We start from the raw sequence: 16,617 nt of genomic DNA, 5'->3' as shown, positions 1-16,617 counted from the left end.
CCTGAGAAACTTAACAGAAGACCATGGGGGAGGGGAAGGAAAAAAAAGAAAAAAAAAGAGGTTAGAGTGGGAGAGAGAGCCAAAGCATAAGAGACTCTTAAAAACTGAAAACAAACTGAGGGTTGATGGGGGGGTGGGAGGGAGGGGAGGGGAGGTGATGGGCATTGAAGAGGGCATCTTTTGGGATGAGCACTAGGTGTTGTATGGAAACTAATTTGATGACAAATTTCATATAATAATAAAAAAAAGACCCCATTAGGTCTTCACAACACCTAAACGAAGTAGGGAGGGCTGAAATTATTACTATGATCCTTTGAGAGATGGGGGAGACTGGGACACTGAGGGTCCCCTAAAAAAAGCCATGGAAGCAGAATTCCTGTGCATGTGACTCCTCCTGGGAAAGAAGACCACAGAGGTAGGGGACCAAGCCCAACGCGTAACATCCCATCCCATAATGTCTTCTCATTCTTTTCTGTACTATAGTGCTCTCATAAATTAATTAATCATTTAAATAATTGAATTAGGCAACAATAATTATGGAAGGCATGCCCATTGCCCTGCCTCCTCTTCCACACATGGTCTCCGCTGCATCCTGCCTCATGCTCCTGCTCGCAATGTAGCTGGGAAATAGTCTCCAGGCCACTTATATCCTCATGTAAGTTGGAGGCATGGATCACACTGTCATTCCTTTTTACTCCACAGTAACCTGCCCGGAGCTGTGTATGTAGTGGTATTTAATAAGTGCTTATTGCAAGCACCATCACCTCTGGGGCATTCAAAGCAAAATGATAAAATAGGACAGTCCCTGGAGGCCCCATATTCATCCCCAGGATCTTCTTACCAAAGGGGAGAGCATGCAATCAACTCCATCCTGTTTACCTTAGTATTTGTTTATTGCTTTCTGAGCCATCCCTCCCCGGGGTGCTGATGATGTGAGATCATGACAAAGAGAGATGGGCTTACATGGGTGTTCTCACCCCATTTTAGATCACACAAATCTGATGAAGACTGTGGATTCTCTCCTTTCAAAATTTGTTTCTGCTGTGGATGACAGGTACCCAGCAGATTTAACATACCAAACAAAGGCCATTTGTTGACTGCGATATCCAGATTTAGAAGGGGCATGAGTGAAACTGGCCCAAGAGATAGCCAAATCAGTGAGTGCTGTTGGCATTGTTTTGGGGTCCCTCTCTCTGGCTGTCACCTTCACTTCTGACTGATAGCTTTTCTCCCCCCTATTGCTGATGGACTTTTGCTATATGATGGAGACGGTGGCTGAATCCTCTTACCATCACCCAGAGAAGAAGAAAAGAAGCTCTTCTTCTCCAGATCAGTTAGGAAAACTCCAAAGGAAGGACTCTGATCAGCCCAGCTGGAATGAGATGCCCACCTGTTAAGTGTGACCAGGATGGCAATGACTGATTTAATTATGTCCCACCCTTTTTGTGGGCTCTGTCATCAAAAGAGGAGGTGACCTCTCCAAGCTTTGTAGTAAGCCCAGTAGTCACTCCCAAATCTACCTGTAACAGATCCTTTCCTCCAAAAATGCCCATGTTCATATATATATATGCAATTTTTCACATATATGCAAAATTTCAAGGAGTTGATAGACCCTTCAAGTCCATTCCAGGACCCTAAGTTAACCTTGTTTACACACACACACACACACACACACACACACACACAATTTGAATTGCTAATGGAAGAATTCCAAATGGCTGACAATCTGCTAGGGCAGAAGCCCCCCAAGTAGCTCCTCAAGTCCCATCTGCCTTCATTCCCCTAATCTACCCCCTGTTCAGCCTGCCCTGGATTTTCCTGCCACTTCCTCTCTTCCTTTTCTCCTTCCTGTCACTCTCTGCCCCAACCCCTGCCAGGACAATGGGAAGCCATTTCTGCGCAGGAACACCTGGAAAGAATGACGTGGTATCCATCAAAACTTTGAGCATCACCAGGGAGTTAAAGCAGTGGCACTGAATTGCAAATTATAGTGGTAGGTAGAGTGTTGTTCTCAGAAAAGAGGGTTGTGGGTTCTTTAAAAAAAAAAAAAAAGGAGAGGAATGTTTCTCAACATTTCATAAATAGTCATTTGAAAACTGCCCTAGAGCAAATTGGAAGTCAGTACAATGCCCAGACGTTCACTTGTTAGACTCGGAAGAATGTGCACACACACTGTATTCTTTACACATACATATTTACACACGCTCTACATAAAGAATGACCTTCTCCCACTCCGCCCTTCCACTGCCTGCAATGGTAACATTTACTGGAGATTTTATTACAAAAGCCACAAAATGAAATTCTAATCAATAATAGTTTGCAGGATGGTGAGGGGGAAAAAAAAGGAATTGAATACATTCATAGGTAAAAGATGTTATTATCTCAGCTCAGTAACTATGAAAGAGAAATAGATGAAAAAATCTGGGTTTTATATTAAAAACCGGCACAGCTGTAGAGTTACATAATAAAGTATTGCCTGTATCCATGGAAATGGAGAGTAATTGATGCAACACAAGTTATTTTTATAAACCCAAACAAAAAAATTCAATCAGAAATGTCTTTCCCCGTTTGGGGGGCATTGTATATTTTGTATCTGTACATAATGCACACATTTAGAGTGTGAATGCACTCATTATTGATCAGCCGTGTTGAATAGGATATGCTGCTTTCCCTGAATATTCAAGATTAGAATCCTGCGGCCCAGCTCTCACTCCTTCTTGAAAGACTTCCTCTGAATAAATTGTGCAGTGCTTTAAAATGCAGGCGGTTCCAACTCAGAATAAAGGAGCTCCTCTCCTTGTTTTGGAGGTGTCGGTAGGGCCAAATTTTGAAGATGGGAACTCTGTGTGATGCTTATACTTGACTTCCCGCACAATACTTGCTGTCCCCCTCTCAGACACCCCAACACATACACAGTGCTAACCACAAAATAGGTCTCCAAGAAAGCCAGGACACAGAGCACAGTGCAATTTTCCCTAATTTGCTTGCTAAAGCACCTGTTAAAATACAGATTCCAGGGTACCACCCCCAACCCCTTGTACTGGATTCTCCAGAGCAGAGATCTAGAAATCTACAAAATCTATGTACCTCTCCAAGGTAATTCTTGTCATTAGACAAATTGGATCCACTCACCACAGCTGGATCTTGGGCTTGGGTAGGACAGGGTGATGTGACAGTGACAGTGGGGGTGGGGGTGGGGGAATCCTACAAAAGGCTTTCCATCATATGTCTTAAATCTGTCCATTTCTTTTCATCTCCACAGTCCCCCCTTCCTCTATGCCACCATCATCTCTCACCAGGGCTATTCCATTAGACTGGGTCTCTGCTACCATTTTGTAAAAATTTAAAAACAGTTTTACTTATATGTGATTCACATACCATGAAAGTCACCATCGGAAGTTATAAATCAGTAGTTCTTATCATATTCATGGAATTGTGCAACCATCACCCTATCTATTCCAGAATATTTTCATCACCCCAAAAAGAAACGCCATACCCATAGGCAGTCACTCCCCATTCCAACCTCCCTCTGACCCCTGGAAACTTCTAATCCACTTTTTGTCTGTATGGATTTGTCTATCCTGGACATCTCATACAAATGGAATCATACAATGTATGGCCTTTTGTGTCTGGTTTCTTTCACTTGCATAATGCTTTCAAGGGTCATTCAGCTGTAGAATGTATCAGTACTTCATTCTTGTTTTATAGCAAATAACATTTCACTTTGTGCATATACCACATTTTGTTTATCCATTCATCAGGTGATAAACCTTTGGGTTGTTTATACTCCGGGGCCATTTTGAATAAGGCTGCTTGAACTGCTTATGTTCAAGTTTCTGTGTGGATGTATATTTTCATTTCTTTTGGTTAAATACCTAGGAACATAATTATGACAACTCTATTTTTAACTTCTTGAAGAACTGCCAAACTGTTTTGCATTGCAGCTGTATCATTGTACAACTCCTCTAGCAATGTATGAACATTCCAATCTCTCTATATCCTTACCAATACTTGTTATTGTCTGACTCTTAAATTTTAGCCACCCTAGTGTGTGTGATACCATATCTTATGGTATTGATTTGCACTTCCCTAATGACTTGTGATGTTGAGCATCTTTTCATGAGCTTAATGGCCATTTCTATACCTTCTCTGGGGAAAATATACATTCAAAACCTTTGATCATTTTTTGAAATTGGACAAAGACTATTCTTTGTTTGAAGAACTATTTGCTAAAAGCTATTCTTTCCCTGTTGAATGATTTTGATACCCTCATCAAAAATCAATTGGCCAGGGGTGCCTGGGTGGCTCAGTCAGTTAAACATCCAACTTTAGCTCAGGTCATGATCTAATGGTTCATGAGTTCAAGCCCCGCATCAGGCTCTGTGCTGACAGCTCAGAGTCTGGAGCCTGCTTTGGATTCTGTGTCTCCCTCTCACTCTGCCCCTCTCCCACTCACGCTCTGTCTCTCTCTGTTCCTCAAAAATAAATAAATGCTAAAAACAAATTTTTTAAAAAATCAATTGGCCAAAATATAAGGATTTATTTTTGGACTCTCAATTTTATTCCATTGATCTGTGTTCATCCATATCCTAGTACTATCTTGATTACTGTATCTTTGTAGTAAGTTTTGAAATCAGCAAGTGTGAATCCTCTTACTTTCTTTTATTCAAAATTGTTTTGGCATTTCCATATAAATTTTAGGGTCGGTATGTCGATTTCTGCAAAAAAAAGCAGCTAGAATATTGATAGGGATTACATTGGATCTGTAGATCTCTTTGGAGAGTATTGCTATCTTAATCATATTAAATCTTCTAATCCATGAACATGGTATATCTTTCCATTTATTTAGATCTTTCAACACTGTTTTATAGTTTCAATGTAAAACTCTTATATTTCTCTTGTTTAATTTATTCTTAAGTATTTCATTATTTTGGTGCTATTACAAGTTGTTTTATTTATTACATTTTTACATTCTTCATTGCTAGTGTAAAGTAATACAACTGATTTGTATATCTTGATCCTGTATCCTGAAAATTTCCTGAACTTGCTTATTAGTTCTAATGATGTTTGTGTGAATTCTTTAGGTTTTTCATATATAAGATCATGTCATATTCAAATTTTTTTTTCAACGTTTATTTATTTTTGGGACAGAGAGAGACAGAGCATGAACGGGGGAGGGGCAGAGAGAGAGGGAGACACAGAATCGGAAACAGGCTCCAGGCTCTGAGCCATCAGCCCAGAGCCCGACGCGGGGCTCGAACTCACGGACCACGAGATCGTGACCTGGCTGAAGTCGGACGCTTAACCGACTGCGCCACCCAGGCGCCCCAGATCATGTCATATTCAAATAAAGATAGCTTTACTCCTTTCTTTCCAATAGGGATACTTTTTATTTATTTATTTTTCTTTCCTAACTGTCTGCCTAAAGTCAGTACAATATTGAATAGAAGTGGTAAAACAGACATCTTTGTCTTGTTTCCTATTTTAGGTCAAAAGCATTCAATCTTACATGAAGTGTGATGTTTGATGTGGGTTTTTAGTAGATGTCCTTATCAGATCGAGGAAATCCCCTTCTATTTCTAGTTGGTTGAGCGTTTTTCTAATGAAAGAGCTACTGCCATTTTTGCCCAAACTCCATTCCCCATTCTCCATTTGTCCATTCTCCAGAATGTACTCAGAAGAATTTTCCAACTATAAGCCTTGCCATGTTACTCCTCTGTTGAAAAATGCTCAGAAACCCCCAAGATTCATTAGGATAAAGTCTAAATTCCTGTAAGATTGCATCACTCAAGACCTCTATTGTCTTATCCTCTCTCTCTCCCCTACCTTGTGTTCTGGCCACCTTTACTTTCTCATTTCACTGCCTTTGCGCCTGCTTTTCTCTCTTCCTACCCACTGGCCTTTTTGCTTGGTAAATTCCTACTCATCTCTCCGTTGCAGTTAGTTATCTGTGCAGGCTTCCCAGGCCCTGACACTCAGCCAGATATCACATCTACATGTACTCAGGACTCCTTTTCCTTTATAGCCCTTATCACACCAGTTATTCATGTAATTACTTGATTGATGTCAATCTTCTCACAGAACATATTTTGCATGAGGGCTGGAACTGTGTTTGCCCTACTAACTGCATTATCCCCAGTTGCTGTAGTAGCACCTGGCATAAAGAAAGAATGCTTTCAGGAAATACTTAATAAATGAGCTCAACCAAATCAACCAATCTACCTGGAAGTAAAATGGGGGTGGCAACCTCCAGACACAACTATTAGCTATGAAGATCCTTAATGCTTCATTCTTTGTGTGTTTTTCCTCCATGCCCAGTCTAGAATGCTTCAGATGAAAATACCTATTTTATATGTTAAAGTGGCAGAGAAAAGTCTCTCTTTGGAGATCATTTTTAAGCTGAGTTGATGCTATAAATCCCTTCCTATTCTCCATGAAGCCTCCCTGATGGTCAGTCACAGATAATATCTTCCTTCTTCTCATAATATCTACATTTCTTTATCTATATCCCTTTTAAGAACATTCATGATTTTCATTGTGTCATCATTACACATACGTTAGTCCTCTTCCCCTACCATTTGAAGGTAAAAAACCATAAATGGTTTGATCTTGGTATCCTCCCATCTCCTAACTTAGTCCTTAGCAAAGTGCTAAGTGTCCAAAAGAATGACAATCACCACAAAGTACACAATTTTTAAAGACTGAGGGAAAAAATACAGTTTTCTTTAATCCAGTTTTATTCTCTCATATGTGTTTTTGTGTTCCTTTAATGTTAAAAATGTGATTGCATCTTAGTTCTTAATAAAAATCAGAGTTTTGGTGAGCCTATTAACCGAAACTACTAACTATCCAAGTACGGCCATGGTAAATCTTATACTCTACTCATATGGGTCTATCCTCATCTGCCAATATCACGTTATACATTTCCCTCTTGCTACCTCAAGTTATTTGCACCACCCAGAATGCCTGATTCTCTACCCAACTTTTGAGGACCATTGAAAATCCTATCTCATCCTTGAAGACATTTGTGATTACCTTTCCACTTACTTAACATTTGTTTCTTCTTACTTCATCATGAGCCCTTTTCCCCTGCATGTTTAATGACTCTTCAAGCCACCTGCAAGCTCCTTGAGATCACAGGCTCTGCCAAAGTTTCTTTCCATGGTCTCAGCACACTCATGCCCACAGTTATCAGAAGTGGAAATACAGCAATGTCCATGCTAATAGTTTGGTTCCAGAATTATCCCATTGCCCAGACTTCATTCCAAGAATATCTAAGTCTAGCTTCCTGCCATCCCCACCAGACTTCCTCATGCATTGGCTTTCCTTGATGAGGCTTCCTCTACTTTATACCTTGTCTCATGCTTTTGTTCTAGCTCTATCTAAGTTGGTGACTCTTGGTCTGACCTATCGCTTCCTATAGCTATTAGCCCCATACATCACAGTAACAAGACAGAATGCCCATGCCCAGAATCTCTCATATATTATCCTCTCCTCTGGTCAGAAGAGGAATATCAGACAGTGTGAATTAGCTCTTAGTCATATTGAGTGCCCTCTGTCTCTGGCAAAATGCCTGGTGAACTGTAGGGTCCCAAAACGGATATCAGAGTATTAATTCTAATGTGTTAAGTGTCAGAGTATTAATTTAAAGAGAGAAGGCAGTGTGAAAGAGTATAATATCCAATAAAGTTGGAAATGTAGACATAGCCTATACGATGAGGGTCTATTTATACTTGGAAAATTAGGGTAATGTTCTACCCTGGCATTAGTTTAGTATTTTTTTGTTATTTCCCCAAAATAGAAGTTCCCAAATTCTAGGTGAGCAAACATTTCCTGGGCACTGGATTCTGTGCAAAAAAATCAGCACTCAAACAACAACAGCAACAACAAATAGCCCTGATTTGTTGTGTCTGTCAATTTCCATGATGTAAATATTTCCACCATGGCCAATTTCAAGCTACCAGGGATGTTACAATTGGCTCGCAAATTTCCTGCAGCTTACATAAACTGTACAAGTTAGCTCCAGCACCCTATGATGCAAGTCATTATACCTGGTGCTGTGAGATACAAAGTTCCTCTCCTGACCTCAGTGAACCTATAACCTAGTGGAGATACAGACATACTCACTTTGATTGCTTTGGTATTTTCCAAAGGCAATCTGTAACAGCCATGATATTTATTGTTATTTGGAGCCCACCAAGGTAAATACAATGAGTTTCCTAAAAGTTTAATGACCAAGCTGCCAATTTGTAATAATGTAGCTATAATATCATCTATGCTAAATGTTCTACCTTATTACATTTTCAAGAGCCACACTCTAAGCGAGTTCTTGGGTAATTTTGCTTTTCAACATTAAGGCATTTGTGGCTAGACTCAACTAGTCTTTCAAGATATTTAAAGATCATTAGGAAAAAAAAAGTCTCCACCCCAACAAGAATTCTTTTGATGGAACAAGATAAAATTCCTCCACTTACTCTCCGATTTTGTATTATTTATGAAAAAAATCACAAATCACAGGGGGAGGGGGCAGCAAATAGAGATGAAACCACATCAGCATGTTATATACTGCACATACTGAAAACTCTCCCCTGCTCCTTAGTGGGACATGTGAAATGATCTCGGTGGTAATACAGTTCACTCCAAAGTGAAACTAGGAAAGAACCTGCAGAGATTTCTGTCTCTGGTAATGTGTGAAGTTTTCAAGGTTTGGATTTGTTTTGCAAACAGATTGCAGGAGAAAAGCAAGACTTAAACTAAGGATGAGAAGAGCCTTCCCTTAACAGGTTTCATTTAAGAAGGATCCATTCTTTGATGATGATGACGCCCTGTATGGATTCAAGGATCTAAACAAGTAAAGCGAGAGCATGACGTGCCCCGTGCGGTTCATTTTGAATTTGGCCACTACATTTTTCTTCTTTCAAGTTGTGCTCAGCTTTCTAGCTGTGGCCACCAAATTCCCTCTATTTCTGTCTCATCCTCGGCATCTTTTCCACCGGGACTGGATTCTCTGGGGAGTCTAGAAGCCTGGGACTAGAAAAGGCCATACACTGGCTCTTACGCAGCCTTCTTACAGATGATGATTAGCAGATGTTTATCTACTTTTGTTCCCTCATACTTCTGTAACTTCAATCTGACCCCCTGAAATTTCCCAGCGCTCTTTAGTATCTGCCTGGGAAAGTAGACAAGTCCATGGGACTTTGTTACCAGGTAAATGTGCCTGGATTCAAGTCCTTTCTCCTGCCTTTTCTCTAGCTCCTGCATCCCACTAGTTAAGAAAACTAGGGCAATACCCTCAGCCTTCTGAAGGAGTTTTCCTGTCTCTAAAATGGGTGCAGAGTTATGCATAATAAATGCTGTTTTTAATTATACATGTTAGAGGAAGAATGGTCACATAAGCAATAGCTTAATATACATATTTTGTAAGAGATGATGCATAAATCAATGGGGGCCAACTGCAAGTTCTTGAAAGTTCTTGTTCACCATTGTTCGGCTGGAGTTTAAACGAACATGTTCAGTAAATGATTAGTGAGTGAATTATTCAACGAACCAACCGATCCAGTGAGATAGTGTCTCCTATTGCTCCATAGAAGGCAACTTGCAGCCTCAAAATACAGTGGGGGTAGTCTGAGTAACGTTTTTCCATGAGAACCAATGGAACAAATTTCACAAAACCAGATGAGTTTTCCCTAAATCACCGATTCCCAGCCAGGGCGATTTTGTCCCCCAGGGGACATCTCTCAATGTTTGGAGACATTTTTGGTTGTCACAACTGGGGGATTACTACTGGCATCTAGTTCAGGGAAGCTGCTAAATACGCTATGGGATGCACAGGACGGTCCTCACGACAGAGAATTATTCTCCCTCCAAGGTCAACAGTGCAGGAGTTGAGAAAACCTGCTGTAACAAATGAGCAGCTATGGGAAGATTTTTTTATTCCATAGCAAATATGGGGGTCAAGATTATGGAGGCGTTCTATATAATGCCTGATTCATTCACAGAATCATAGAAAGTCAGGATTGAAAGGAACACAAGAGATCATCAAGTACAAATTCCTGACTTTATAGTGGGGACCCTACAATCCAGAAAGGGAAGTGAATGTCTGAGGCTGCATAGTTGCCAAGGGGCCAAGGCAAGACAGGAAGTGCGGCCCCCAGTGTCCAGGCTTTTCCCTCTCTCTTTTCAATATGGCAGCAATTGAGCTGACCTAACCTCCACATGTAGGTTCAACTCCAGCCCAGATGCCACAGCCCATCTTACCCCTGATTAGAGCACTGTGTCTACCCCCTCCACACCCAACGCCCATCATTCACATCCTACATGGACAACTTTTGCCAGGTCCATGACCTACCAGGACTATTATTTATATAATCATTTTCTTTAAATTGACGTTCTTTTTTCTTTTTTTTTAATTTTTAAATTTTTTTTTTTAAATTTACATCCCATCAAAGGTCAACTGTATATGTTTAGTCTGTTTTTTAATGAATACATCTCAATGGTTTTCAAAAATAAAATAAAATAAAATAAAATTTACATCCCAATTAGTTAGCATAAAGTGCAACAATGATTTCAGGAGTAGGTTCCTTAATGCCCTTTACCCATTCAGCCCATCCCCCCTCCCACAACCCCTCCAGTAACCCTCAGTTTGTTCCCCATATTTATGAGTCTCTTCTGTTTTGTCCCCCTCCCTGTTTTTATATGATTTTTGTTTCCCTTCCCTTATGTTCATCTGTTTTGGACATTGACTTTTTTCTTAAATAAAAGTTTGATAAAGAAATCTTTTAGCAGCAGCATGAGTGAAGGCCGGTCTGATTTGCCATAAGGAAAAGGGACCTAAAAATTGGCACAATACAAGTGAAAATGTTGTTCAGCGTTCCCTTGATACTGTTGCATCTTTAAGTCTCGAGCCGGAGCCTCTTTGTTAAAAAGGGAGATTCGCAAGTGTAGGAGGTGTTAAGGACATATTGGCACCAAACTGAGACTTTCTCCTTAATGTAATAAGAGGTATTAAAAAAGAATTGAAGAGGGAATGAATTTCTCACTGTGGGCTTCAACATTATTTATTACCGTGCCCATGCACCACTTAAAATCATCGTGTATTCCCTCGGTGGTATATTTATTTTTGGAAATCCTGGATTAGAGGAATAAAAGCGACCCCAGTCACTTCCGCCCTCTTTGATACGAGTTCCTTCTTTAACTGAAGGAATGCAGGCATCCCGAGTTCTTCTGTGTTCCCCTGCCAAATGCAATTAAGTAGGGAAATGAAAGAGAAACTAACTGAGGAATAGTTCACCGCTTTGCAAGCTTGGACAGGATACATTAAGGTGGTAGAAGGGTATAATGGAATGCTAAGATGATCCCCAACGACCCAGCACCGTTGTGTAATCCCCTCCCCTTTGGGTGTGGGTTGAATCTGTGAGTATGGTTATATCACACCTGTGATTGTTACATTGTATTACGAAAGAGAGAGTACCCTGGGTGGGCCTGGCCTAATCATGCGCATGCATTAAAACCAGTTTCCTTCAGCTGCTTGCAGACAAGAAAGTCAGAGAGATGTACCCCAGCTGGCTTGGAAGAAAGCAAACATCCATTCTGTGAAGTGCCTGTGGGAGCCACCTGGCAAGGAACTGTGGGGCTGAGAGCAATTCCCAGCAGACAGCTAGCAGGAAAATGGGAGTTTAGTTCTACATCTGCAAGGGAGTGAATTCAGCCAACAACCAATTGGCATACAAGAAGACTCTGAGCCCAGGCTTGCAGACCTAGAAACTGTGAGATAATCACTTTGTGTTGTTTTGAGCTCCTAAGTTTGTAGGACTTTGTCACATAGCCAGAGAACCCTACTGGGAAGGGATACAGAGATGAGTATGTTAGATTCGCTGTCATTAGGGAACTCCTATTCTAGTCCTGGAGATAAGATACACATGGAGGCAACTTACACATTAATCAGGGTATATAAGCTTATGTCCGAGAAAGACACAAGCGACGTGATGAAAGCAATGTGGCTGAGAAAAATCAGAGAGGGCTTCCTGGAGGAGGTGACATTTGCAACAGCCTTAAAGTCTAGAGAGAATGTGAGAGGTGGACCCAGTGCAAGCACCTGCTGGATTGACCAGATTTCTGCTCGGCCTTGCACACAGAGCCATGGAGAGTACCGGCCCTGGGTTCACTGGTCTAGTCTCAGTCCTGGCTCTGCCGCTCACCCGCTGTGTGACCTTGAACAAGAGAATAAAGCTCTCTGCTGCTCAATGTCCCAACTGGGGAAGGAAGGATAACGATGAGAGCGTCTACCTACAGTGGACAGAGTCACGTAGCCGCAACATGGCAGAGCCTTCCTTCCTTGAGTGTGCTGCCTCCACAACTGGATCCACCCACGTAGACTTGAAGCTTCTGAGATTGAACACCTTCCCGGAGGCTGCCTCCAACACTTGTAGGACCCAGGGCAGCACTACAAATAGAAGCCCACGTACCATATGTCTGGATATTTACAAGTTATAAACCAAGCTAAAGGCTGTTAAATAAAATAAATTCTATCCTTCTACTTTGGCAAACACACTCTCATAATGATAAAATAGAGGGAAAAAAAAGTTTGGAAAAGATTGGCTTATGCTGCCTCGCGACCATCTGGGATACCTCTGCAGGGCCGCCCCGGCTCTGGAATTGTGATGGTGGAGAGGACCAGCCTCCCTCTTTGCCTGATCCTGCCTTCCCACATCCTGGCAGGAATGTCTCCTGAGAACATTCCCTGAGGAGCCTTCTGCATGAAGGTCCATTTCCAGGGGGCCCGATCTAAGACTCTCACACACCCGATCACTTGGGGACATATGATGTTTCACCTGTAGGAGAAATTCCGATCTGTACCTTTAGCTCCTGGGCCCCTCTCCCGAGTGCCTGTTGGCCCACACCTGATGAGTCAACGCCAGGAGGCACGGTTATGGAGGGGAGTGTTGTTGCCGCTACGTCTTTATTAAAGCGAAGCAATGCGTCACCCTTTGGCAGTGTGCCCCTTAACACTCCCCCTCGGGAGGACCAGCTCTGTGTGCCGATCACATTCGGCATTTAAAAAAAACATTTAATTATGTGCAAAGAGAGAGTCCATGTGTCACTCGTTGGCCAGGTTTGTTTGGGACTTTATTATCATACATATCACTGTAGCCTATTATTCCTGGACGGATTGGACAAGTTTCAAGGTTAATAAAAATGTTCTGGCAAATTGTTATTTTGAAAGTGATTGAAGGAAATGTCCCACTCGGAGCGTACGTTTGACCTTTCGGGGGAGGAAAAGGAAGAAAAAGCTCATGGAAGCCTCACGCAGCTTGATTCTTTTGACAGGGCTAAATTGTTTGGCGCGTGTTGAGTTGCTCTGAGCACCACCGAGACTGGCATTTCCTTCCCAAGTCTCTTCCCTCCACTTGGATGCGTCACTTTAGGTAATAATGAGGATAATCAGAAAGTGATAAGTTGCGTTTTTCTCGGTCAGGCCCAGCGCTATGTGCTCCATGGGTATTATCCTATTTGGTGTTCATAACCCAGGCATGTTGCGACTCTTTCCACCTCTTGTGTGCTAAAGAGGGAAATGAAGTAACTTGTCCAAGGTCACGGTGTAAGCGGTGGAACTGGGGTGAAAACCTGGGTCTGTCCATCTCCGAACATTATACACACTGCTTGTCTGAAGGATGCCACAGGCGATGGCCGCACCCAGCCTGCCCACTGCTCTGTCCCGGATGGTCTCCAGCTGTCGGTGCCTTGTCTCTGGGCCTGAGGGCTGGCTCTCCTGTTTTATTGAGGTATCACTGACAAAAATTGTATGTGTTTAAGGTATACAGTGTGATGGTTCGATATACATGTATGCTGTGAAATGACTATCACAATCAAATAAATCGACCCATCCGTCAACTTACAAAGTAACTTGTGTGTGTGTGTGTGTGTGTGTGTGTGTGCACGCATGCTGAGAAGGCTTAGGATCTATTCCCTTAGAAACTTTAGAGTATGCAATACAGTATTCTTTTTTTAAATGTTTATTTATTTTTGATAGCGAGAGAGCATGAGCAAAGGAGAGTCAGAGAGAGGGGGAAGGAGGATTTGAAGTTGACAGCACTGAGCCCAGTGGGGGGCTTGAATTCGCAAACTGTGAGATCATGACCTGAGCCGAAGTCAGATGCTTAAATGACTGAGCCACCCAGGTGCCCCTCAATACAGTATTCTTAACACTAGCCATCAGACTGTACCTTAGACCCTCAGAACTTATTTATCTTATGACTAAAACTTTGTACCCTTTGTCCAACATCTCCCCATCTCCCTGTCCCTCTGGTAACCACCACTACTTTCTGCTTCTGTGAGTTTGACATCTTTAGATTCTACATATAAGTGAGATCATGCAGTATTTGTCTCTCTGTGTCTAGAGTATTTCACTTAGCTTAATGTCCTCCCGGTCCATCCAGATCCACAGAAGGCTGCACTCCCTGTGCAGAGCAGGCCAGAAGTGCTAGGGAATTAGAATCCCAGAAGAAGCCATCAACTGACAATTCTTGAACGTTGGTGCATAAATGTCCCAGCTCCCTCGTCCCTTGCGGGGGGACAGGCAATTAATTCCAAGGCTATGTGTTCCTCCGGGGGCTAAGCTGATCTAATAATGCACCTTTTTTTTTTTAATGTTTATTTATTTTTGAGAGAGGGATGGTGAGTGGGGGAGGGGCAGAGAGAGAGGGGGAAATGGAGAATTCCAAGCAGGCTCTGCTATGTCAGTGCAGAGCCTGACGTGGGGCTGGAACTCACAAACAGTGAGATCATGACCTGAGCTGAAGCCAAGAGTCAGATGCTTAACCGACTGAGCCACCCAGGTGCCCCTAAAAATGCACCTTTGATTGGCCGTGTTCCCTTCCCCGTATCACTTCTCTACTACTCCACTGGTGTCCTTGGCACTTTCCAGATAAACTATTTGCACTTATATCTTTGGCTCTTTTGGAGTCAGATTGGAGTAATCTAAACTGAGACAGGGACTCCTTAAAGATACCCCTGGGACTGGAGCATCTCTATCCTGTAAATACAGAGGAGATACAGCTATTGGGTGGACCCATGCTGCTCCCCTGGTGATAACGTTGGCTTTTGAAAATTCTACACCCGGGGCGCCTGGGTGGCTCAGTCGGTTGAGCGTCCGACTTCAGCTCAGGTCACGATCTCACAGTTCGTGAGTTCGAGCCCCACGTCGGGCTCTGGGCTGATGGCTCAGAGCCTGGAGCCTGCTTCCGATTCTGTGTCTCCCTCTCTCTCTGCCCCTCCCCCATTCATGCTCTGTTTCTCTCTGTCTCAAAAGTAAAATAAACATTAAAAAAAAAAAAAGAAAATTCTACACCCAGTTATTTTGCCACTGACACTAGTGACCCAAGGTTAACACTCCACCACCCTTGTGCTGACAGGAAAATGCCATTTCACGTAAAACCTCCCCCAAGGAGATTTTTTTTATTAAAAAAAATTTTTTAATGTTTATTTATTTTTGAGACAGAGAGAGACAGAGCATGAGTGGGGGAGGGGCAGAGAGAGAGAAACAGGGAGAGAGGCAGACCCAGAATCTGAAGCAGGCTCCAGGCTCCACGCTGTCAGCACAGAGCCCGATGCGGGGCTCGAACTCACGAACCACGAGATCATGACCTGAGCTGAAGTCGGATGCTCAACCGACTGAGTCACCCGGGCGCCTCGCCCTGAGGAGATTTATAACAAGAAGGTACGGAGGTAAGACTTCCAGAGATGCTAAAGGACACAGTCGGACAACTCAAGGTGGTGTGCAGGGTTGTCCCTGGTGCTCACCTCCACAGACTCTGCCCTTCATGCTCCTTAGCCTTAGATGGGCATCCCGGCTCCTCTGCTTATAGGCTGCCTGACCTTCAGCAAACATCTTACCAATCTTTCCAGGACTTAATATCCTCAGTAGTAAAAGCATAACAATAATACTATCTACATCATGAAGTTGTCGTGAATACAATTTAATTCATATGAAGAATTTAGACAGTGCCAAGAACACAGTAAGTGCCAGATAAGTATTGCCTATTATTAGCACATGGAGAGAGAGATGTGAGATTAGCACCCCACAAACATGAGGTGACATTTTTTAAAGTTTCCCTAACTCTCCTCTTATAGGATTCGCATGCCCATTTACAAAACTGCAGTGCAAATCGGCAGTTTCAAGTCGTCAAGATGCATGAGTCTCCTGATGGGTCTGTGTCCCTGCCTGCCTCACACTTATGCACAACTGTCCACGCGTTACATTATCGTGGTATTCCAGATCTGCTGCAGAAATTAGCTAAGGGAGTCACCTTTCTAAAATACCTTCTATTTTTTCAGGGGAAGACCCTATTCTGTCTCACAAGTCAGGCCCACCATGATTGGGCTTCCCCTTGATTGCACCTGTTTTCTGTTTATGGGATGCTAGGCACCCCAGTACCCCACTAATATAGCACTCTGTCCAGCTCGGTTTCTGTGCCGTTGCTTTTACCATTTCTCATTTGAAGGCCTGTTTTCCTGGAAATTCTATCCAAGGGTCCCTTAGAGTTTCCCTTCCAGCAAAAGCTCATTTATTCTACTTGACCCGCCTCTTCCATGATTATTTAGCTCCTCATTATCCTTTTC

This window comes from Lynx canadensis, chromosome E2 (genome assembly GCF_007474595.2).
Source record: "Lynx canadensis isolate LIC74 chromosome E2, mLynCan4.pri.v2, whole genome shotgun sequence".
Lineage (NCBI taxonomy): Eukaryota > Metazoa > Chordata > Mammalia > Carnivora > Felidae > Lynx > Lynx canadensis.
The sequence above is the reverse complement of the archived record's forward strand: the minus strand, read 5'-3'. Positions refer to the sequence as shown.